This window comes from Pelophylax lessonae (assembly GCF_965119305.1).
Source record: "Pelophylax lessonae genome assembly, chromosome: 7".
Lineage (NCBI taxonomy): Eukaryota > Metazoa > Chordata > Amphibia > Anura > Ranidae > Pelophylax > Pelophylax lessonae.
The window spans coordinates 150,640,105-150,663,498 of record NC_138774.1 but is presented as its reverse complement, the minus strand read 5'-3'; the positions used below and the strand labels follow the sequence as shown (position 1 = coordinate 150,663,498).

The 23,394-nt window shown below is 41.7% G+C and overlaps 1 protein-coding gene across 1 annotated transcript in view; it reads right to left on the bottom strand.

Moving 5' to 3' along the window:
* The window catches only part of TRPC5 (transient receptor potential cation channel subfamily C member 5), a 516,224-nt gene that overhangs the window by 140,581 nt on the left and 352,249 nt on the right, over positions 1-23,394 (bottom strand). The gene's annotated exons all lie outside the window — the stretch shown is intronic.

Here is a 23,394-nt window from a genome sequence, read left to right as displayed (position 1 = left end):
TCCATAGACATAAACATCGCTGAATCGAGTTCAGGCTCAATTAAGTATAAGGGGGGCTGCACAGAATGAATTAGGTTAAAAAATCTTCATCCTTTAGAACCACTTTATGTGAACAAGAAAAAAATTATTATTTATAATACTGCACCACATTATCTAGCTGGCTTTATCTATGAATTTGGTTGGCACCCTAGTTATAGTTCCTTGATCCTTTATTATAGACAGTTAGACAATAACTTACAAAAATTTTATGAAAACGAATGGGAGTTACGGATCACCCTGTGATTGCTAAGAAAAAGCACAATAGCGTCAACGATATTTGAACATCACAAGATCCCTGCTGAATGCAACTGAAAGATGTAATTTGCAATTTTGAACTTGTAACCTAAGAAATATGAGCACACAAAAATAAAACCCGAAAAAGAATAATAGCAAAGAACAAGTTACAAAGGGAACATTTTTAGAAAATATGGGTGGAAACATTTATATACTGTATAGACTTTTAAAGCCTAACTAAAGAGCCGTTGTAATTGGTATTGCAATACAGTTAGGCTGCCGATACAGTATAAAATACACTCTTCTTTTTGTGTATTTTTACATACGTAGTGTAACAACAAGGATTTAAATAACCCGGGTTAGCAGAACGCTTGAGAGTCAGACCATTGCTCTTACACACAAGCAGCCTATAAGGTTTTCAGTGGTCCTACATAGGGTATACATGATGTGTGACACCAGGATTTCTCCTGCTGAGCTATTATATTCTGACAGAGGGGGCACCCCCTAGTCAGAATACACTTTCAGCCATTGGCTGAAAGCAGTGATGGAATTCTGGTTTTCCAGCATGACTGTTTGAATCCGAACAGTCAGGGGGTATGATTTTTTGGTTCATGTATATCCTTCTTTATTCCTGCACTCTGTTCCAATCAACAGTTATACAAACAACACACACCATTTTACATATTTGGTACAAATTGTTTAATTAATCAAGGACAAAAGGGTGGAAAATGCAGGCCAAGTCCTAAAACATACAAACATTTTGAAACACTTTTTTTTATTGCCAATTTACTTTAGCTGTAGATCATTGCTATACAGAGATCAGGAGCTACGTGGATAAGAGTTATTTTATGTACAGGAATAGACAAAATAATTAAAATGCCTGAAAACGCAGTTTAGTATTAGTAGTTTAGAATGACAAAGTATGGTTGGAAACATGAGTTTTATTAGGTTGACTTTTGATCAGTAGTAGGTGTCAGCTATAAGGAATGGCAGATAGCACTGTGAGTTTTCAATGCACAATGAGGCACCTAACAAAACTTCAACAAAACCACAAAATTTATGCTTTCAGCTGCATCAGTCAAAAATTGCATACCTGTTTTATCTGCCATTGACAACAATAAAAAAAAGACTCTAAAAATAACAGCTTATGCCAAACGTGGATGCAGGTGGACACATCTAGGTGCCTCTTTTCCACAACTGTTACAGTATTTTTGTTTTATTTTAATTATAGCATACAGTATCTTTTCAGTCTAATATTGGTTTACTTTTACACTAGTACACACTGCTAGGTTTTTTTTTTTTCAAACCAGCGGGCTAAACGAAAAAAAAAACTGACAGCTCAGGGTCAGAGCCGCTGTACTAACAATCCAAGGTTAGTAGAGTTATCTACCCTGCTGTTCTATTGTGTTCTAACAGGGGTTGGACCCCCCCCCCCACCAAGACACTCCGGCCAGTGCTCTCTACCATTTGCTGAGATCACTGATCTGGAGCCAATTGGCAGGCCTTTTTTGGTCATAACCCTTCGGCTGAAGTCGGCCGGATCAGCTGCAGTACACACAGGTCAAATGTCGGCCGGTTTCTATTGGACCAGCGGATACTGCCTGACATTTGGCCCGCATGTATGGGACTTTATAGTAAATTTTATGCTCACATGCACTTCCCTGTGTGAACTTTAATTGTTGAACCCCAGGCAAATCAAAGGGCTAATGTAAAAAGACACGATTGTATACAGTTATGGTATATGCATTTTAATACCGTTAGCCTAAAGGATAAGTCCAGTCAAAAACTAATGCTAAACCTGCTCCTTGCCACATTCTAAAGGGCCATACACACTATAAGATTTTCTGAAGACTTTTTCCTTCAGACTTACCAAAACCATATAATATGAGGTCAAACCTAAACACTTTCAATTTGTTTGCAATCTGGCAGGCCCTTGCACTACATAGAAAAGGTAAATCTGAAGGAAATCTAACCACAAAAGTTGGATAGTGTGTATCCAGCTTTAGTCTTTTCTATCTAACCCTGTAAAGCAAAAATCACTGTACTTACCTTTTCTACACCTGATCCAGTCCAGTCTCCAGCGACGGAAGCTCTGTGCAGGAGAGGACCGGCAACGGCTGTGAAATGAATGGGAAGTGAATTCACCCATAGACTTACTATGGGGCTTCTGTTGTCGAGTGCGTTTCCTGTACCCACCTCCATGCTGAAGCCACTGCTGGCAGAGCAGATCAGATCTTACATAGTTAGTCAGGTTGAAAAAAGACACAAGTCCATCTGGCTCAACCAATAAAAAAATAAAAAAACAGTGATGAAAACCCAACCATATCATTCCATATACACTATCCTATACCCGCAGTTTATCCAGAGGAAGGTGAAAAAACCCTAGCAAAGCATGATCCAATTTTGCTACAGCAGGGTAAAAAAAATCCTTCCTGATCCCCCGAGAGGCAATCTGATATTCCCTGGATTAACTTTACCTATAAATATAAGTACCCACTTATATTAAGTCTACCCAGGAAAGAATCCAGGCCTTTTTTAAAGCAATCTAGTGAGCTAGCCAGGACCACTTCTGGAGGGAGTCTATTCCACATTTTCACAGCGCTTACGGTGAAGAAACCTTTCCGTATTTGGAGACGAAATCGGTTTTCCTCTAGACGTAAAGAGTGCCCCCTTGTCCACTGTGTTGACCTTTAAAGTGAACAACTCAACACCAAGTTCACTATGTGGACTCCTTATGTATTTATACATGTTGATCATATGCCCCCTTAATCTCCTCTTCTCAAGAGAGAATAAATTCAGTTCCTCTAATCTTTTCTCATAGCTGAGCTCCTCCATGCCTCTTATCAGTTTGATTGCCCTTCTCTGCACTTTCTCCAGTTCCCTGATATCCTTTTTAAGAACTGGTACCCAAAACTGAACTGCATATTCCAGATGAGGTCTTACTAATGGTTTGTACAGGGGCAAAATTATATCTCTCTTTCTGGAGTACATGTCTCTGTTAATCAGTGGCGGCTAGTGCTCAAAATTTTTTTTTTTATGGGCGCAAACAAAAAAATGTAATAGGCATTGCTTTGCGGCAAAAAACGTGGCAAAAAATTGCATGACTTTGAGGTCACAAAAGTGTGAAAGGGGTCTTCAGTAATCAAAGTATAGTGAGCCCCCTTCAATGCAGAGTGACCACAGCGTGCCCCCATCAATGCAGAGTGACCCCAGCGTGCCCCCATCAATGCAGAGTGACCACAGCGTGCCCCCATCAATGCAGAGTGACCACAGCGTGTCCCTATCAATGCAGAGTGAGCACAGCGTGCCCCCCATCAATGTAGAGTGACCAAAGCGTGCCCCCATCAATGTAGAGTGACCACAGCGTGCCCCCTTCAATGTAGAGTGACCAGCGTGCAGAGAGATCAGTGCACTTACCTGATGCAGCGGCAGCTTCTCCTCCGTCCTCCGCATCTCCTGAGTCCTCCTCCTTGGCCAATGGCAAAGGTTCGCCTTTCGGCCAATCAGGAAACGGGTCTCAGACCCACTTCCTGATTGGCCAGGAGGAGGATCCATGTGACAATAGCGAATATTCATTCACTATTGTCACACAATGGGTGGGCTCAGGGCGCACTGCTCTGCTCCCCGGGTCCACCCTTTTCTGAAGCCTATTAGAGCCTCTGGCTCTAATCACGTGCTTCAGAAGAAAAAAAAACCCATTGAACTCCATGTGTCCGGCGACCCGCATGTAGATTAGGGGGCCGGATGCATGGATGGGGGGGCGGCGCCCCTGCACCCCAACGCATCAGCCGCCACTGCTGTTAATACAAGAAAGGACTTTGCTTGCTTTGGAAATCGCAGCTTGGCATTACATGCTATTATTAAGATTATGATTTACCAGAACACCCAGATCCTTCTCCGCTATGCATTCCCCCAGTTCTACTCCGCCTAGTATGTATGATGCATGCATATTCTTAACCCCCAAGTCCATAACTTTACATTTATCAACATTAAACCTCATTTGCCACATAGTTGCCCAATGAAACAGTGCATTTAGGTCAGCTTGTAAGTTGGATACATCCTGAAAAGAAGTTATTGCACTGCAAAGCTTGGTGTCATCTGCAAAGACTGAAATGGTACTTTTAATCCCAGACCCTATAAAATTTATAAAGATATTAAAAAGTAAGGGTCCCACCACTGAACCTTGAGGTACACTCCTGATAACCTTAGACCACTCAGAGTAAGAATCATTAACCACTACTCTCTGAATTCTATCTTTTAGCCAATTTTCTATCCATTTGCAAACTGATTTTTCCAAGCCTGTAGACTTTACCTTACACATTAGCCATATGTGGGGAATTGTGTCAAATCCAAGTATACTATGCCCACAGCCACCCCTCTGCCCTCTGTCCAAGGTTTTACCTACCTCCTCATCTCCTCATAAAAATAAATCAGGTTTGTTTGACAACTTCTGTCTTTCATGAATCCATGCTGTCTGTTGCTTAAAATATTTTTTTTCCAGCAAGAACTCATCTATGTGGTCTTTTATTAAACTCTCCAGTATCTTCCTGACTATAGAAGTTAAACTAACAGGTCTATAGTTGCTTGGCAAAGACTTTGATCCCTTTTTAAATATAGGCACCACATTGGCCCTACGCCAGTCCAGTGGTACTATTCCAGTGCTTAACGAGTCCCTAAAAATTAGAAACAAAGGCTTTGAAATTACATCACTCAATTCTTGTAGGGTGCGTAGGTGGATGCCATCTGGTCCAAGCGCTTTATCCAACCTTATTCTGTCTAAATATTTATGGACCATATCACTTTAGAGCCATTGTGGATCATTTGGGGCTGTGTCAATACCATCCCCCATGCTCCTTTGTATACACAGAGCTGAAGAAAGTATTTAATACATTTGCCTTCTCTTTGTCCCCAGTCACCCACTCCTGATTATTTTGTAAAGGACCTACTTGCTCAGACCTAACCTTTTTACTATTACTATATTTGAAGAATTTTTTGGGCTTTGTCCTACTATTTTTTGCAATCTGTCGTTCATTTTGAATTTTTGCATCCTTGATTTCCTGTTTACAAGTTCTGTTATTATCTTTGTAACAAATTAAACAATTATAGTGTTCCTTCATTTTTATATTTTTTAAAAGCTCTTTTCTTTTTATTTATAGCTTTTTTAACTTTGGCCATGAGCCTTTTAAACTTATTACCCATGGGAATATGCTTTGCAGTGAGTTTGCATAAAGTCTTTTTGAAAATTTCCCATTTCTGTTCTGTGCTCATCGATGCCAATATTCCCTCCCAGTCTAAATCCTGGAGAGCAGCCCTCATTCTTGGAAAATTTGCTCTCTTACAGTTAAGTGTTTTTGTATTTTCTGTATGCGTTTTTTGCTTACAGCTAACATTAAATTAAATCATATTATGGTCACTGCTACCCAGATGTTCTTTTATATGAACAATATTAATAAGCTCTGCATGGTTTGAGATTACCAGGTCCAACAGAGTATCATTTCTAGTGGGGGCCTCAATAAACTGCACCATAAAATTGTCCTGTAATAGGTCTATAAATTTATGCCCTTTAACTGTTCTAGCAGTGCCATTACTCCAGTCAATGTTTGGGTAGTTAAAATCCCCCATTATTAACACTGTCCCAGCCCTTGCAGCCCTTTCTATCTGTGCCAGGAGCTGATTCTCCACCTCCTCATTAATACTAGGAGGTCTATAACAAGTAATAAATAGAAAAAAGCTGCGCTAATGAGAACTGATGGGTATATGTCCTACACCAATCACAATAGCAAAAAATGGAAGTCACCTAAAAAAGACAGTAATACCATCAGGTGCCCGGTGGGCAACCAAGGCACTGGATAAATAAATAACAGGTGTCTACTAAATAAAAAACCTTGAAGGGTAGACCTAAGCATGGATGAATGCAACACAATACATTGTAAATTAATTGTGACCATAAATCACAAACACACAAAGTAAATCAGTTCATAATAAAGTCCCAGAAGTGAATTCCAAAATCAGTGGAGTGAAAGGAAAAATCCAGTAAGGCTAATCACCACGGTGCTCCCACACAAGTGACATGCATGTCTCCTTACCAGATTCTGGTATAAATGAGCATCTAATAGTTGATTCCTCACAGCGCCACTCAGAAAGGATCACAGCAGCAACAAACCTCCAGGTCACAGCCAAGTGAATGGTATTACCGATGCTGACCACAAGATGGGGCTCAGTGCACTATGCAAAACAGTCGTAACTAGCAGTTTGCTTTCCACCAACTGTCAGCCCGCACAGACACAACCTGACTTGAGGGCGCAAGTCAGGTTGTGTCTGTGCGGGCTGAGGGTTGGTGGAAAGCAAACTGCTAGTTACGACTGTTTTGCATAGCGCACTGAGCCCCATCTTGTGATCAGCATCGGTAATACCATCCACTTGGCTGTGACCTGTAGGTTTGTTGCTGCTGTGATCCTTTCTGAGTGGTGCTGTGAGGAATCAACTACTAGATGCTCATTTATACCAGAATCTGGTAAGGAGACATGCATGTCACTTGTGTGGGAGCACCGTGGCAATTAGCCTTACTGGATTTTTCCTTTCACTCCACTGATTTTGGAATTCACTTCTGGGACTTTAATATGAACTGATTTACTTTGTGTGTTTGTGATTTCTGGTCACAATCAATTTACAATGTATTGTGTTGCATTCATCCATGCTTAGGTCTACCCTTCAAGGTTTCTTATTTAGTAGACACCTGTTATTTATTTATCCAGTGCCTTGGTTGCCCACCGGGCACCTGATGGTATTACTGTCTTTTTTAGGTGATTTCCATTTTTTGCTATTGTGATTGGTGTAGGACATATACCCATCAGTTCTCATTAGCGCAGCTTTTTTCTATTTATTACTTGTGTTTGGTGCTATCTCACCTGAAGCTGCAGCTTTTTAGTACATTACATTGTTAGCGCGGTTAATTCCCTTTTTTACTAGGTCTATAACAAACTCCAATGATAATCTTTGTATTATGCATACCCATGTACATTTCAACCCATACTGCTTCAGACTCCGCACACTCTCCATCAACTAAGTCCTCTTTCACACTCACGTTGAGATCACTTCTCACATAGAGACAGACACCACCACCCCTCAATTTTACCCTGTCTTTCCGAAAGAAAGCATAGCCAGGAATATTAATAGCCAAGTCATGTGAAGAATGAAGCCAAGATTCAGCAATACCAATTAAATCATAGTTCTCCTCGTGCACCAGAGCTTCCAACTCGCCTTTTTTGCTTGCCAGACTTCTGGCATTGGTGAACAAACACTTTAATTCATTGTCACATTTTGCACACTTATTTTGCATATTTTTAATTTTGGTACAAATAGTACCATTTCAAATGGTTGTTTGTAACATCGGAACCTTCTAATACTCTGTCATAACTCTCCCCCCATCTTTCCCCATTTCGCCCACCAATAGGGGCCAACAGCTGTCTGACCTGTCTGCCCCATTATAATCAAGTTCACCTTCCCCCCTCAATCCTAGATTAAATACTCCTCCAGTCTTCCCATAAACCTCTCTTCCAGCACAAAAGACCCCCTTCAAATTAGGTGCAAACCATCTTTAGCATATAAGTTGCAACCCAATGAAAAGTGAGCCCAGAGCTCTAAAAACCCAAATCCCTCCTTCTTACACCAAGTCTTTAGCCAAGCATTCAGCTCTCGAATCTCCCCCTGTCTTTCCTGTGTTGCCCATGGCACAGGCAATATTTCAGAGAATATCACCTTGGAGGTCCCTCCCTTCAACTTGCAGCCTAGTACATTAAATTGGTTCTTAAGGAGTCTCCACCTTCCATATATTCTGTCATTGGTTCCAATGTGGACCAAGACAGGTGGGTCATGCCCAGCCCCTCCCAGTAATTTATCAACCCAATCAACCACATGCCCAACCCTGGCACCAGGGAGACAGCAAACCATTCGGTTGAGGTGATCCTGGTGACAAATTATTTTATCTGTCCTTCTGATTATAGAATCCCCAATTACCACCAAATGTCTAGGCCTACCTACAGTCCCCTCAATACCTCTACTAGACGGACTGCTCTCCTGGCTGTTAGGGATAGCAGTGACATCTAGGGCTGCCACCTCTGAGCTTGCCACCCCCACATCTTCACCCAACATGGCAAATCTGTTAGGGTGCTCAAACCCAGGGCTGGCCTTCCTTTTCTGTGAGCCCCTACCACTCCCTCTGACTGTATTAACCCATCTTCCTACCTGATAAAACTGACTTACCCCTCCACCCTCCGCATTAACTCCACTAGCCACCTGTTCAGCTAGCAGAGGACCCCTTTCAAGGTTGCCAGTTCTGCCCAGTGTTACAATTTGCTCCTCCAGAGCTCTAATGTGAGCTTCCAGAAGGGCAACCCGCTCACATCTGTCACAGTGGTATCCATTCTGGATTGGTTGCTCAGTTATTGTATACATGTGGCACACTGCGCACTGCACAAAACCTTCAATCTTCCTGGCACACATTTTCCTGGTTACAACAATAATGCAACTAATAGAAATTTCAGATGTTACTTACTGGTCAGAAGACTCCTGTTCAAATCTCCTGTTTTAAACTTTGGTTTTTAACTCACCACTTAGTCAAGGCCCACTTGCTCAGAGATCCAGCAAGCAAAAAAGTGGCAAGCTCAAAAAAGAGCAAGCTCAGACAGGAGTCCTGCAGAAATTTAAATAGCACCTAAAAGCACATGTGACCCATTAACCACTCCCCTTAATTAGTAGTCTAAAGGAAGAAAAGAAAGAAAAAAAAGGCTATTTAAAAAGTGACAGAAAAATGGGTGAAAAAAACTGCAAGGAAAGAGCCTATTAAATGCAAGCAACAGTCACCAGCAGTCAAAAGCAAAACTGTTTATCACTCTCCACTCAAATTTCCCACTCTTCAGCCTCAAAACAGCAAATCTGGTGTAGAAAAGGTAAGTATAGTGTCTTTTGCTTTACAGGGTTAAATAGAATAGTCTTAGAATGTGGCAAAGAGCAGGTTTTGTGTTGACTAGAGCAATTTTTGCACTTACAAAAGGGCTGGAGAGGGTAGAAAACATGAGTATGTGATGCTGGTGAAGACAGATTAAGGGACATACAGTTAGGTCCATATATATTTGGACACAGGCACAAATTTAGGTTTTTTTTCAGGTATTTACCAAAACATATTCAAGCTATAATTTGAGGGTATGTACCTGAAAATCGGAGGAATGGTTTAGGAAGTACTGCTCTTAAGAACAATAAATCACACTTAAATGCACTGAATAACACAAAGAACTCCAAAGCTGCAACTTTACAGTGAGATAACACTACATATATAAATACAAAAAACAAAAGCTGCGCTGTGATAAATCATTACTAAATAGTGATTAAAGTATAGTATAAAAAATAAAGTGTTGTATTGAACAATATAGCGCTAAGTGAATAACCCATATAAAATCCAAACAATTAATAAAGATAAATATAAGATTGAAAGTCCAAAATCAGTAAAAGCGTTAATTTGGAATCCAACCAAAAACTAAATAAAAATGTGAAGTAGGAAGTGAACTTCCACCACCAACAATGTGTAGCTCTTAACGCCCTGGAAGATTTTACCCCCTTCCTGACCAGGGCCTATTTTGCGATTTGGCACTGCGTGACTTTAACGGACAATTGCGCGGTCGTGCAACGCTGTACCTAAACAAATTTGACGTCCTTTTTTTCCCCACAAACAGAGCTTTCTTTTGGTGGTATTTGATCACCTGTGCGATTTTTTGATCATGCGCTATAAACAAAAAAAAGAGCGTCAATTTTGCAAAAAAAACAATATTTTTCACATTTTTTTATATGAAAATCCCCCAAAAAAATGTAATAATCAAAATTTTTTAACATTTTAGGCCAATTTGTTTTATGCTACATATTTTCTGTAAAAAAAAAAAATCGCAAAAAGCGTATTTTGATTAGTTTGCGCAAAAGCTATTGCGTTTACTAACCAAGGGAAAGATTTTTGTCATTTTTGTTGTTTTTTTTTTAACGCGTAATGGCGGCGATCTGCAATTTTTTTTGCAGGACTGCGACATTGCGGCGGACAGATCGGACCCTTGACTGACATTTTTGACACTTTTTGGGTTACCAGTGACATTACTACAGTAATCAGTGCTATACATATGCACTGTTACTGTAAAATGACACTGGCAGTGAAGGGGTTAACTTTTTTGAGCGGGAGGGGTTAAGTGTGTCCCTAGGGGCGTGCTTATAACTGTGATTGGCTGTGGCTTGAGGTGTAGGAACAGTGATCAACGGTCCTACATAGTAGAACCGTATTATCACTATTCTTACACAGGAGAGAATGACAGGCGGCTTGTTTACATTAGCCGCCCGCCTTTTTCCCGCTCTCATGGATGATCGCGAGTGCCCGGCGGACATCGGGCACGAGGAGGTCCGTGACGAACGGGAGTGGGAGCACGCATCCGGCGGCGCTTGCTTGCTCCCCAGAGCCTCACAGGCTAGTGACGTACCCATACGTCACTTTGCCTGTGAGGGGCTGACTGCGGCAGTATATGTACTTGCGGCGGTCGACAAGTGGTTAAGAATAGCCATCCCCCTTTTTTTCAAGGGACCAAAAGTAATTGGACAATTGAATCAAAAGCTAGTTCATGGCCAGGTGTGGGCTACTCCTTCATTATGTCTTCATCAATTAAGCAGGTAAAAGGTCTGGAATTGATTCTAAGTGTGGTATTTGCATTTGGAATCTATTGCTGTGAACCTAAATCATGCGTTCAAAAGAGGTGTCCATGCAAGTAGAACAGGCCATTGTAAGGCTTAAAAAATGAAACAAATCCATCAGATAGATAGCAGCAATATTAGGAGTTGCCAAATCAACAGTATGGTACATTCTGAGGAAAGAAGAACGCACTGATGAGCTTAGCAACATAAAAAGGCCTGGACATCCACGGAAGACAACAGTGGTGGATGATCACAGGATCCGCTCTATGGTAAAGAAATACCCATTCACAACATCCAGACAAGTGAAGGACATTCTCCAGGAGGTGGGCATATCATTGTCAAAGTCTACAATCAAGAGAAGACTTCACGGGAGTAAATACAGAGGGTTCACCACCATTCATAAGCCTGAAGAACAGAAAAGTCAGATTAGACTTTGCCAATAAACATCTAAAAAGCCAGACCAGTTCTGGAAAAGCATTCTTTGGATGGATGAAACTAAGAATAATCTGTACCAGAATGAAGGGAAAAAAAAAGTGTGGCGAAGGCTTGGAACAGCTCATGGTCCAAAACGCTCAACGTCACCTGTAAAATGGTGGAGGCAGTGTGATGGCATCGGCATGTATGGCTTCCAGTGGCACTGGGTCATTGGTGTTTATTGATGATGTGACAGAAGACAGAAGCAGCCGGATAAATTCTGCAGTGTTTAGAGATATACTGTGAGCCTACATGCAGCTAAATGCAGCAAAGGTACAGTGCCTTGCGAAAGTATTTGGCCCCCTTGAACTTTGCGACCTTTTGCCACATTTCAGGTTTCAAACATAAAGATATAAAACTGTAATTTTTTGTGAAGAATCAACAACAAGTGGGACACAATCATGAAGTGGAACGAAATTTATTGGATATTTCAAACTTTTTTAACAAATAAAAAACTGAAAAATTGGGCGTGCAAAATTATTCAGCCCCCTTAAATTAATACTTTGTAGCGCCACCTTTTGCTGCGATTACAGCTATAAGTCACTTGGAGTATGTCTCTATCAGTTTTGCACATCGAGAGACTGAAATTTTTGCCCATTCCTCCTTGCAAAACAACTCGAGCTCAGTGAGGTTGGATGTAGAGCGTTTGTGAACAGCAGTTTTCAGTTCTTTCCACAGATTCTCGATTGGATTCAGGTCTGGACTTTGACTTGGCCATTCTAACACCTTGATATGTTTATTTGTGAACCATTCCATTGTAGATTTTTCTTTATGTTTTGGATCATTGTCTTGTTGGAAGGCAAATCTCCGTCCCAGTCTCAGGTCTTTTGCAGACTCCATCAGGTTTTCTTCCAGAATGGTCCTGTATTTGGCTCCATCCATCTTCCCATCAATTTTAACCATCTTCCCTGTACCTGCTGAAGAAAAGCAGGCCCAAACCATGATGCTGCCACCACCATGTTTGACAGTGGGGATGGTGTGTTCAGGGTGATGAGCTGTGTTGCTTTTACGCCAAACATAACGTTTTGCATTGTTGCCAAAAAGTTTGATTTTGGTTTCATCTGATCAGAGCACCTTCTTCCACGTGTTTGGTGTGTCTCCCAGGTGGCTTGTGGCAAACTTTAAATGACACTTTTTATGGATATCTTTAAGAAATGGCTTTCTTCTTGCCACTCTTCCATAAAGGCCAGATTTGTGCAGTATATGACTGATTGTTGTCCTATGGACAGAGTCTCCCACCTCAGCTGTAGATCTCTGCAGTTCATCCAGAGTGATCATGGGCCTCTTGGCTGCATCTCTGATCAGTCTTCTCCTTGTATGAGCTGAAAGTTTAGAGGGACGGCCAGGTCTTCGTAGATTTGCAGTCGTCTGATGCTCCTTCCATTTCAATATTATTGCTTGCACAGTGCTCCTTGGGATGTTTAAAGCTTGGGAAATCTTTTTGTATCCAAATCCAGCTTTAAACTTCTCCACAACAGTATCTCGGACCTGCCTGGTGTGTTCCTTGTTCTTCATGATGCTCTTTGCACTTTAAACGGACCTCTGAGACTATCACAGTGCAGGTGCATTTATACGGAGACTTGATTACACACAGGTGGATTCTATTTATAATCATTAGTCATTTAGGTCTACATTGGATAATTCAGAGATCCTCACTGAACTTCTGGAGAGAGTTTGGTGCACTGAAAGTAAAGGGACTGAATAATTTTGCACGCCCAATTTTTAGTTTTTTATTTGTTAACAAAGTTTGAAATATCCAATAAATTTCGTTCCACTTTATGATTGTGTCCTACTTGTTGATTCTTCACAAAAAATTACAGTTTTATATCTTTATGTTTGAAGCCTGAGATGTGGCAAAAGGTCGCAAAGTTCAAGGGGGCCGAATACTTTCGCAAGGCACTGTAATTGAACGGCACCAGCTGTCTCGGTGCATTATGGGAATACTGTATAAAAGCCAGGAGCACATGTGCTGCAGGGTCTCTGGCTGAAGAGCAGAGACCCGGAGGGAGGATGGCGGCTGACCCCTCCTCTGTAGCAGTGGCACTTGGCCTAAAGAGGTCGTCCTGAGGGCCAGAGGAACGGAGCTGAACCCAGTGGTCCAGGAGCTGACTGAGTGGGGAGGCACTGGATACCCTAGAAAAACAGTATCGTGAGTACAGGGAATCGTGTCAAGGGGCCTGACCCGAGGGGGGCCACCCCGAAAGTAGGATAGTCAGCGGACGGGTGTCAGCAGTCCAGAAAGGGGATACTAAGGAGAGTGTCCAGAAGAGAAATGTAGTTCACCAAGTCTTCTGGCAAGGGACTTAAACCCATATCTGTGTCAGGGTTCAGCAGCAGCTAGGGAGACCAGACACATGTAGCTACACACCAAAACAATATAGATAGCCTTATAGTAAAATTTATTATAGTGAACCACAAAACAAACATACACAGCAACAGTGAACAAAGCAAATGCCAGTAAACAAAACCCAACCCCAAAGACGCAATAACTAAAGAACCAACTATCTACAAATATATACAATATAAGAGACAAGGGTAACAGGGAAGCAAGGAAGAGGGCAAACTAGACTGGATGACTGGATACAAAGCAGAGAGCAGGAGCAAGGCAAGGGGTACAGGATAGATCAGGGTATGGATCAGCATCACAGACACTTGGTTCAGGCAGCAAGGAGGCAATCAAAATAGTGACGCGCCTGGGAAAGGGAGGAGCCGCCTTAAATAGCCACCTGGCAGCTGAACACAGTTGTAAGTGATCATAGAAGCCTGCTGTTTTCTGGGAGACACCTGCTGGTAGACATTGAAACTGCAGCATACAGCCCAGGGCAACACAGTGCCACCAGCAGGTGAACTCAATCCTAACAATCTGCCTAAGTGGCAAGGTGGATCAGCAGCCTGGCTGCATCATCAGATAGGAGTCCTTGCAACTTGTGAATAGTTATTTTGGAGTATTCCACTATTCCCTTCTCCCATCCCTACTTAAAATAAAACACCAAAAACAACTACATACCCCTCGGACTGATCATTGACTGAGCCAAGAAGTAAAGAGTTATTCTGTGAATGCCAGTTTTGCTAACGGTAACCCGGGGGACCCAACAGTGTATTATCCAGCAGTCCTCAAGGCTGCAGTGCTACATATATATGGACCTAACTGTATGTTGCCTTGTCAGCATGGACTTCAGGTTTGCTGTAAAAACAATATTTACCAGAATGAAATGATAATAAAATGAATTATATTCTTTTAACACAGTGATGCTGCATATACGTTTTCTAATCACATTACTGCTGACAGTGAAAACGACAGCATGGAAACCAGGTCATTGCTGTGCGCAAAGATCAGTGACAGCTATGTATGCCCCAGCAAATATTTCAACATTAATATAACTATTTGACATTGAAAATCAAATAAACATAAATGCTAGCTTGGAGGAGCATATACTAATAAAATAAACATATGTACATCAATCATGAGAGACAAATATGCAACGACAGAAGAGCAACCCTGCTATGAACAGATATGAAGTTCTATTTCTGGCTAACATTAATGGTCATACATGGAAATCAAACTGCATGGGGATTGAAACTGCTGTAAGCTCTGAAAGACATTTGTTCATTAGAAAGCCTATGTGCCTAGGAACTGATTCAGGCATGCTGTAGGAAGGGCTAGGGGCTATTGTGTTGTAGGTATTTTATTAACACTTTTTCAATAAAAGATCAAACTAAATTGTTAGGTATGGAACTTTTTCACGGAATAGGTAATCTGTCGAATGATCAGACTGGGAGTAAATTTAATTTTCAGCTTACTAAATAGGTGCAAAGGTAGAAGAAATAATGCAAAACAGGATTCGTATGGAAAAAAATGCATACAGTATAGTGCAGAGAAAGCTGCAAAGGACTCTTTACAGCATTGTCTCTGCGACTCAATCGGTATAACATTTGGCTGCATAGTACACTGATCAGTCATACCATTATAACTACTGGACAGGTAAAGGGAATATCTCACTACAATGGCATCTGAAAATTGGTGGGATATATTGGGCAGCAAGTGAACATGTTGTCCATGAAATTGATGTAGTGAAAGTAGAAGAAAATGGGCATCACAGTTTGTTTTGTATGGGGCTGGGAAGCCCATGGTGACCCATATCCACAGCCCAAAGCTTCTACAATGGTCACATGTACATAACAACTGGTCCACTGAGCAATGGAAGAAGGTGGCTTAGTCTGATGAATGTAATGAGAGAAATGGAGCCGCTCAGGTGTATCAGTCCAACCTGGTGCTGGTAAGACCCGCCATCCGGATAAATGCAAAAGAAGTAGTGGAACCGCACCCAGGTAGATGAAAACAATTGGAATACTTTATTCTTCAAATCAAAATGTGAACAGACAGTGCAGGGAACAGGTAATCCAGGTTGGCAGAGGCAGTGTGATGTTTTGGGCAATGTTCTTCTGGGAAACCTTGGGTCCTGCCATTTATGTGGATGTTACCTTGGTGTCCATGCTTCACTCAATATTAGGTGGGTAGTCATAATGTTATTGAAACACAGTTGTAGTGCTGCACTAAGTTACTTGGACCTGCACCCCCTCTATGTAGGGATACAATTCGCACATAAGGGTCATAAAGCAGCTATGTGGAAGTATTGCACCAGGATGGGTGCTTAACGGGCAAATGAACACACAACACACAACACACACACAAACAAAACACAACAAAAAAAGCCACATTTGAGCGCTAGATAAACCCAATAGATGATGGGTGATGGCAGCAACAGTTATTGTAAACAATGCAACACCCTGTATGTGAATGAGGTATACAGTTTAATAAAATTCAATTCCAAAATGATAATAATGGAGACAGTAGCAAATCTTGTGCAAAAACCCCAATGCTATGATGTGCAACAAACAGGGGCAGAAATAACTCACAGTATGGTTGTCAGAAGGTTCACTGGTAAGGATATAGGACCAAACAAGATGGTATAGAGGTACGGGTGGCCATGTTGTACCTCAGGCGGTGAAGATGGTGATGAATGCCAATGTGTCCCGGAGGAGGGCAACCCGGTTCCTGAAGTACCACTGGAAAGGCAGGGAAGAAGTAAAACAATGATGGTACACCTGTGGCCAGCCTTGACAAGCCAGAGGGCCCCTTCCTGCCAGGCGCACAGCGGAAAGAGAGCCCGATATGACCTCAGTGCTGCCTGGAGTACCGGTGGAGCGCAAATGGACAGGAGGGGAAGCAGAAGAAGTTTGCAACTTCCGTCTGTTGTCCTTAAAACCGTTTAGAACGGGGCTCTTCTTCAGATTATTGTCACGACTGGCTTTCCTTCTGTTGTGCGCCCGGCAGGAAGAGCCCCTTCAGCTTGTCATGGACACCATCATCATTCTACTCCTTCCCTGCCTTTCCAGTGGCACTTCAGGGACCGGGCTGCCCTCCTTGGGATGCATTGGGACACCTCTTTATCGCCATCTTCACCGCCTGAGGTACAACATAGCCACCTGTAACTCTACACCAGGTTTGCTACTGTCTCCATTATTATCATTTTGGAATTGACTTTTAATAAACTTTATATCTCATTCACATATAGGGTGTTGCATCATTTACAATAACTGTTGCTGCCATCACCCATCATTTATTGGGTTCATCTAGAGCTCAAATGTGGTCTTTTTTGTTGTGTTCATTTAGTCATAATGTTATGGCTGATCGGTGTATAGTTTCTGTTAGACCCTATAACAACAGAATGTCAGGCTGACCATCACAGTGTCCCTCACAGAGACCATTAAGACCGGCAGAATGGTGCTAGAATGTGCCAGAAAACATTACTTAATTTTCTATATACTGTAGATCAATCTACTATCTAGGTTAATGTCCACAAGGCAGTGCTACATTGTCCTCTTGAATTTGGAGGGTGTGTTGTTCAGCCCTGAGAATCCTTTTGAACTGGCACAATCAGATGGGAGTAATGAAAGTGGTCCATGTTGGCAACAGGGATCTGCCAATACCTGCTTCTTGCTAAAGGTATGCAGGTATGCTTTGATATCTCATTCAGACGAGTGGTATCTCACACCTAAGCACATTACTACAGTCCCGTTCATGGTCCCCCCTGTGAGAAAATCTCTGACCACTTACCCGATTGTTTTCTTCTAACTACTAACTGAGTAAGTTTCAGTTTCTCTGTTGTCAGTTGTTGGAGTGTCAGTATTTGCTCTAATGCCCAATCTTGGTTTGTTTCAGTCAACCAAGTCATATTCACTCTTAGCAGGTAGCAACAAGAATTAAACTCTCAGAGCTCTATGTACCCCATCTTGAGAGAACTCAAATTTATGAATGTGGTCAGTTCAGCCACTACTGCCCCAGGGAGCAGGTGGAGTGGAGGAATCTTGGTGTCATGGTTTCTAACTAGTACCATACCTTGCCAGTCCACTGTGAGGGTCCTTCTGACAAAATAGAGCCACTCCTGAGGGCAAGGGTTTCACAAAGAGACTGAAGTCTAGAGTTGACATTCATAGGGAATATGAGTTCTTGATTCGATGATACCAAAACCTCTGTCCCAAAGGGAACCTTGACAATGCCAGTGTTTTCTCAGTTGCATATAGAGCATGCATCAATGCCATCTCCTTTTGAAAATACCAGCACCCTGGCTGTCATACCTAACCAGTGATTTCAGTATTTTTAAAGTCACTGGCTTTAAAAACTGTTTAGAAGGTCTGCCTTAGGTCTGGTTAGTGTCTCAAAGTATTGACTCCAAAGACAACAAAGTTACCAACATGTAAAGTGATTGGACTGTATGTATGTACTATATGTATTTCTCACATTAAAGTTTTCACCTTTAGAATTACTAGTTCTGACCCTTAGAATTGTAACTGCATTTGAGTGCAATAGGGTGCAGGGAATTCCTTTTCAATACAACTGCACACTACTTGTGTTAAACTAAAAATAAAAGTATTGAGTAAATGACTATTATGGCCATCTGGGAAGTATGTCTTTCCCCCCCCAAATTAGAACATTTAGTTTTTGAATGTTCTTCAGTCTCTCCAAACACACATTCCTGTAATTTTACATTTGCTGTGGCCTGTGACCGTTGTTATTAGGAGCATAGCTAGAGATCAAAGGGCCCAACAGCAAGATTTTGATAGGGCCCCATCAATTGTAGGTAACATATAATGTACTTTATTTAAACCCCTTAACACTGGTGATAAAAAGGGAGCAGCATATAATGCATCTGTATTTACAATGACTTAACATAACACTACTGGTTACTAAAATGTAACACTTATTGTCAGGCTATCTGTATCAGGCTACAGGTGCTGGCAGTGCTACTGGAAGACTTTGCTTCCTTCTCATGAGTTGCTGCTGTGTTTAATCTATGCAGTGTACCATAGGAAAGAAGCTTCTCCTTCACAGCTGGAACTAAGCTATTTTTGGCAGGTGGATAAATGTGAAATCTATGCTCAGAAAAGTCTACACTTCTCTACCTCTAAGCCAGTAATTTTACAAGACATGGATTGCCCCCACCATTTGCAATGCCTGTAGTTTAACCTTTGGTTACAATATTTTGCTCTTAAAAAATAAAACTGTTAAGAGATTAAATCTCTTAAAACTACATTTTAAAAATGATTTGTAATTCGTCCTTTTCATATAGCAATTAGAAACATGGAGTTCATGGGACATGGAGTTCCAAAACATCTTAAAATCGCTGTTAGAATCTTCTGTGTTGTAACAGTTTGCCATTTTTCTTGGATCATTGATATTGGTTTCACAATAGAAACGTATTATATCAATACCATTTCTCTGGCAGCACCACTACCCAACAGATTGCAAACCTGTGGTAGACAATAATGAAACCTTTCCACATTTCTTGATTTTGTTTTTAACTGCAAGGGTAAGCAGTTTTATATGCACAAGATATACAGTACATTAACATAATGAAACAGCACTGTTAGAAAAAACACAATTTATCATGATTTAGCATGCAGTATGCAACCGAATTATACATCATGTCACATTTTACAACAAATTTAAAAAATCTACTCAAGCAGAAACACAACACTTGGATCTGTAATTGCAAATGATGTACTCAGTGTCTTTAATATGCACAGTCCGTTTTTAGTCATTGAAAGAAGTGTTACAATGTTGCTGGATTTAGCTGACTTAGCCAGCACTTTTGCCATACACATTCTCTCAAGTCATCCAGTTAAAGTATAACTAAAGGCAAAAACTCTTTTTAAGATTTGAATAGGAGGGGTTAGAACCACTGTCAGTTTTTTTTATTGGTGTCTGTGTTTCCAATAGGGAGATTTGGTTCGTTCACACCATACCTGCATGAAAACTGATGGTAAACCTGCGCATATTTCACTTGCAGAGACTACATCAGTTTAACATCAGTTTACAACAGTTTTTTTTGCACGTTTCAGTGAGTTTTTATGCACAGTGACAAGTTGGGGAATTTATAACTCATTGGTAGTGGCAAACAGTAGGTTTATTTCACTCCAGAAGTACATTTTCAAGGTTTTTTTCTGCCCACTTATATTTTTAACAAGGCAAAAAGTCCACACTTAAATAGTTTCCCATGGAGGGGGTTCTTACCATCAATGCAACAAAATATAGCCTCGTGGCTCTCTTTGAAGCTTCACTGCTCAGGCCTCCTGCCTTGGTCATCCAGACTGCCAACACACAGTCCCAGTTCTCGTGCACAAAACAATGTACCTTTGACAGCTTGACTGTTTCTCCTGAAGCTTCCAGGTGGTACATCCTCACAAGCTCGGGCCTTTGTCTGTCCTGACCTGGACAGCATGGTGCAACTTGCACCTCATAGCTCCTTTCACACACTGACCACACTGGCCACTGACCTCTAACTCTGGCTCTAACATGAATGCAGCACACTCCTGCATCATTAGCGTGCCTGTTTCCTGCAAAACCTAGCCCAGACGGCCATATTTATTAGTGGCATGGGCTTGCCCTGCCACAGCAATTTGACAGTTTCCATGCTCAACCACAGTGTTAAGGGCACATCAGTTTTTTTCCTGCGCAAAAAACTGCATACACATTGCAGATTCCTGCACAGAAAAAATCTGCATGTGGTACCAGTGTTGTGGTATGAACAGGTCACATAGAGAACAATTGTTTTTTTTGTGCCCTTGTAGAATGCATGCATTAAAACTGATATTTCTGCACATGGTGTGAAAGAGGCCTTACTCTCTCCAAGTGTCCTGATCACCATTGTCAATGGGAAGCAAAGCAAGGGTAAAATCGTAAAATCGGAAATTATCCCCAGAAGAGAAATAGAGTAGAAAACATTCAATAAGGACATTTGTTCCTGTGACAAATTTCTGATAGCAGATTTCTTTAAACTAGGAAGATATTCTCTCACCTGTTGGGCCTACAATATAGGAAGTGAAAGAGAATCTCTTTAAAAGACGAAAATGCAAAAAAAAGAAAAAAAAAAAAAAAGTTATAGCCCCCTCTTCTCAATCCTAAATGAAAACTGTTTGAGTTTTAGATATACTTTACATATTAGATTTAGAGTGGGGAAGGTTTGTAACCTTAGCCTTAACCTTAAAGTGGAACTAAACCTATCAATTTAAGGGTTTCAAAAAACAGTTTAATTCTTGGCATCCGGGAATGATGATTGTCACATTTGTTTGTGCTTCTGTCACATTATCAAATGGCTGGAGTCCTCCTAACTGATCACATGTGCAGCACTATGACAGTTGTAGATCAAACAGGAGTTGAGATGGCAGCATCCTTGGCTGAAAAAGGATAGGAGGGTTTAGTTCTGCTTTAACCTAAACCTCTCTTCACTCTCAACTAAGGGACAGGGACATCTAATGGCTAAACCAGGAATTACATTGGGCATATCTATACCCTATCCCACAGAAGTAATCTGGTAGAACACAGTAGCTAGGTCTTCCAGAAGTGCTGCGTATGATAAGGCCCTTGTCCGGCTACCCGCATTCCAGCGCTGACAGTGTAGGGCCTCCAATCTGGCTGCAGATCTCTTGTCCCACTAGTACAAGAACTCAACTGATTGTCCCCAAAAAATCTTTAAACTGAATAGGGAATTGATTGTTCTTCTTCTGGATTTTAACCAGTTTCCAGCCAGCCTATATCAGATTGACGGATGTGTGAAATGCTTCTCCTTCCGGGTGGACATCATATGATGTCCTCGTGGTCATGCTGCACGTCCCTCGGGACAAAGCACATCCCCAATCAGGGTAAAGAGCCAGTGACATTGGGTCTTTAACATTTAATCAGCTGTGTTCAATAGCAGCTGATCCCATGTAAACAAATGCCGGTTATCGGCATTTCCTTTCCTCAGCACAGCTTTCCTTTAAAAGGGGACATTTACACTAATAATCAGGCACTGGTTATCAGTACAGCCCCATCAGTGCAGCATATTAGTGACCATCAGTGCAGCATGTCAGTGCATCAAATCTGTGCCATCAGTGCAGCCTCATTAGTGCTGCTTCATCAGTGCTCATCAGTTCCACTTATCAGTGCCCATCAGTGCCACCTCATCACTGGCCAACAGTACCATCAGTGCAGCCTCATCAGTGCATGTGTAAGAGAACGTTTGCTGTGCAAAGACGTGTTCCCGTCAGAAACCTGACAATGGCCAATGCGCATGCGCGAACTCGCGCAACCGTGCACGCATGTTCGCAAGTACGCGAACGTGCGTTAGACATTGGCGCCAAAGGGACTATTTAAACCCAGCCCTTACACTGCTCTAGTGCTGCTTTGTCTTCAGCCTTGGATACCTGTTACCTGTTTACCTGCATCTTGTTCCTAGTTCCAGACTCGGCTTGTCCTGACGATTCTCTACTCTCTGCCTGCACCGACCTGGGCTTGTCCTGTGACCTCTCTTCCTGTCTGCTCCTACTGGCTTCTACGTTACCAATTGGCTCCTGACCCGGCTTGTCTTACCACGCTTCTGTCATTCCCAGATCCGTCCATCCTGCCCAGGAGGCTCATCAGGCTCCTCCTGTTACCCAGGAACTCCTGCTTCCAGCACCTGCTGCCTGCTCATCACCCTGCTCACCGGACTTCCCTGGTGACCCTCACCAGTGGCCATCGTCCGCTTCAAGCAAACCTCCAGTCGCTCATGCTACTCTATACTCCGGTGCCCCCTGTCTGCACTATCAGGGGTCCCGAGTCGGAGGCGCAAGAGAGGCCTTACTCACAGTATCAGGCTCATCTCCAGGTACGTGATAGCATGTCAGTGATGGAGAAAAAATTACTTATTTGCTAAATTTGTTAACAGAAAAAAAACGTTTTTTTTGTTTTTTTTTAGCAAAATATAAAAATCCAGTGGTGATTAAATACCAACAAAAGAAAGCTTTATCAATTAAAAAAAAATGATAAAAACTTTATATGGTACAGTCTTGCATGAGCGCACCATTGTCATTAAAAGTGCAACAGTACTGAAAGGTGAAAATTGGCCTGGGCAGGAAGGGGGTAAAAGTGCCCAGTAGGCAAGTGGTTAATATTATCTACCCATTTTGAGAAGATTGTCCTCCCAGAGGGAGGAGCAGCCCTCTTATGGAGAAAATCAAAGTGTACACATAAGAGCGATAACACACAGAATTAAAATGGCTTTGGTTTTTTTTTCTTTAACTTCACTGGATGCAAAAGCAATAAAGAATAGGTTATATTGAAGAGAAAGCCAGTGTCTCCACAGTTAATTTGTTTGGTCACGTGTTCTCAGATATTTAACTTTTAAAGGTTTGGTGAAGCAAACTTGAAGTATCACTATAGTAACAAAATTCCACATCAACTATATAGTTAGCACCCCAAGGAGGCGGCAAATGACTTGTTAGTACTGACCTTTCTTCCCAATCTGCTGCTTTAGTGTTCTGCAAACACTATGAAATGCAGACAGTGAGACAGTTGGTGATATTTGCACTTGACAATGCCCCAACCTAGTTATAGGTTACTCGGGC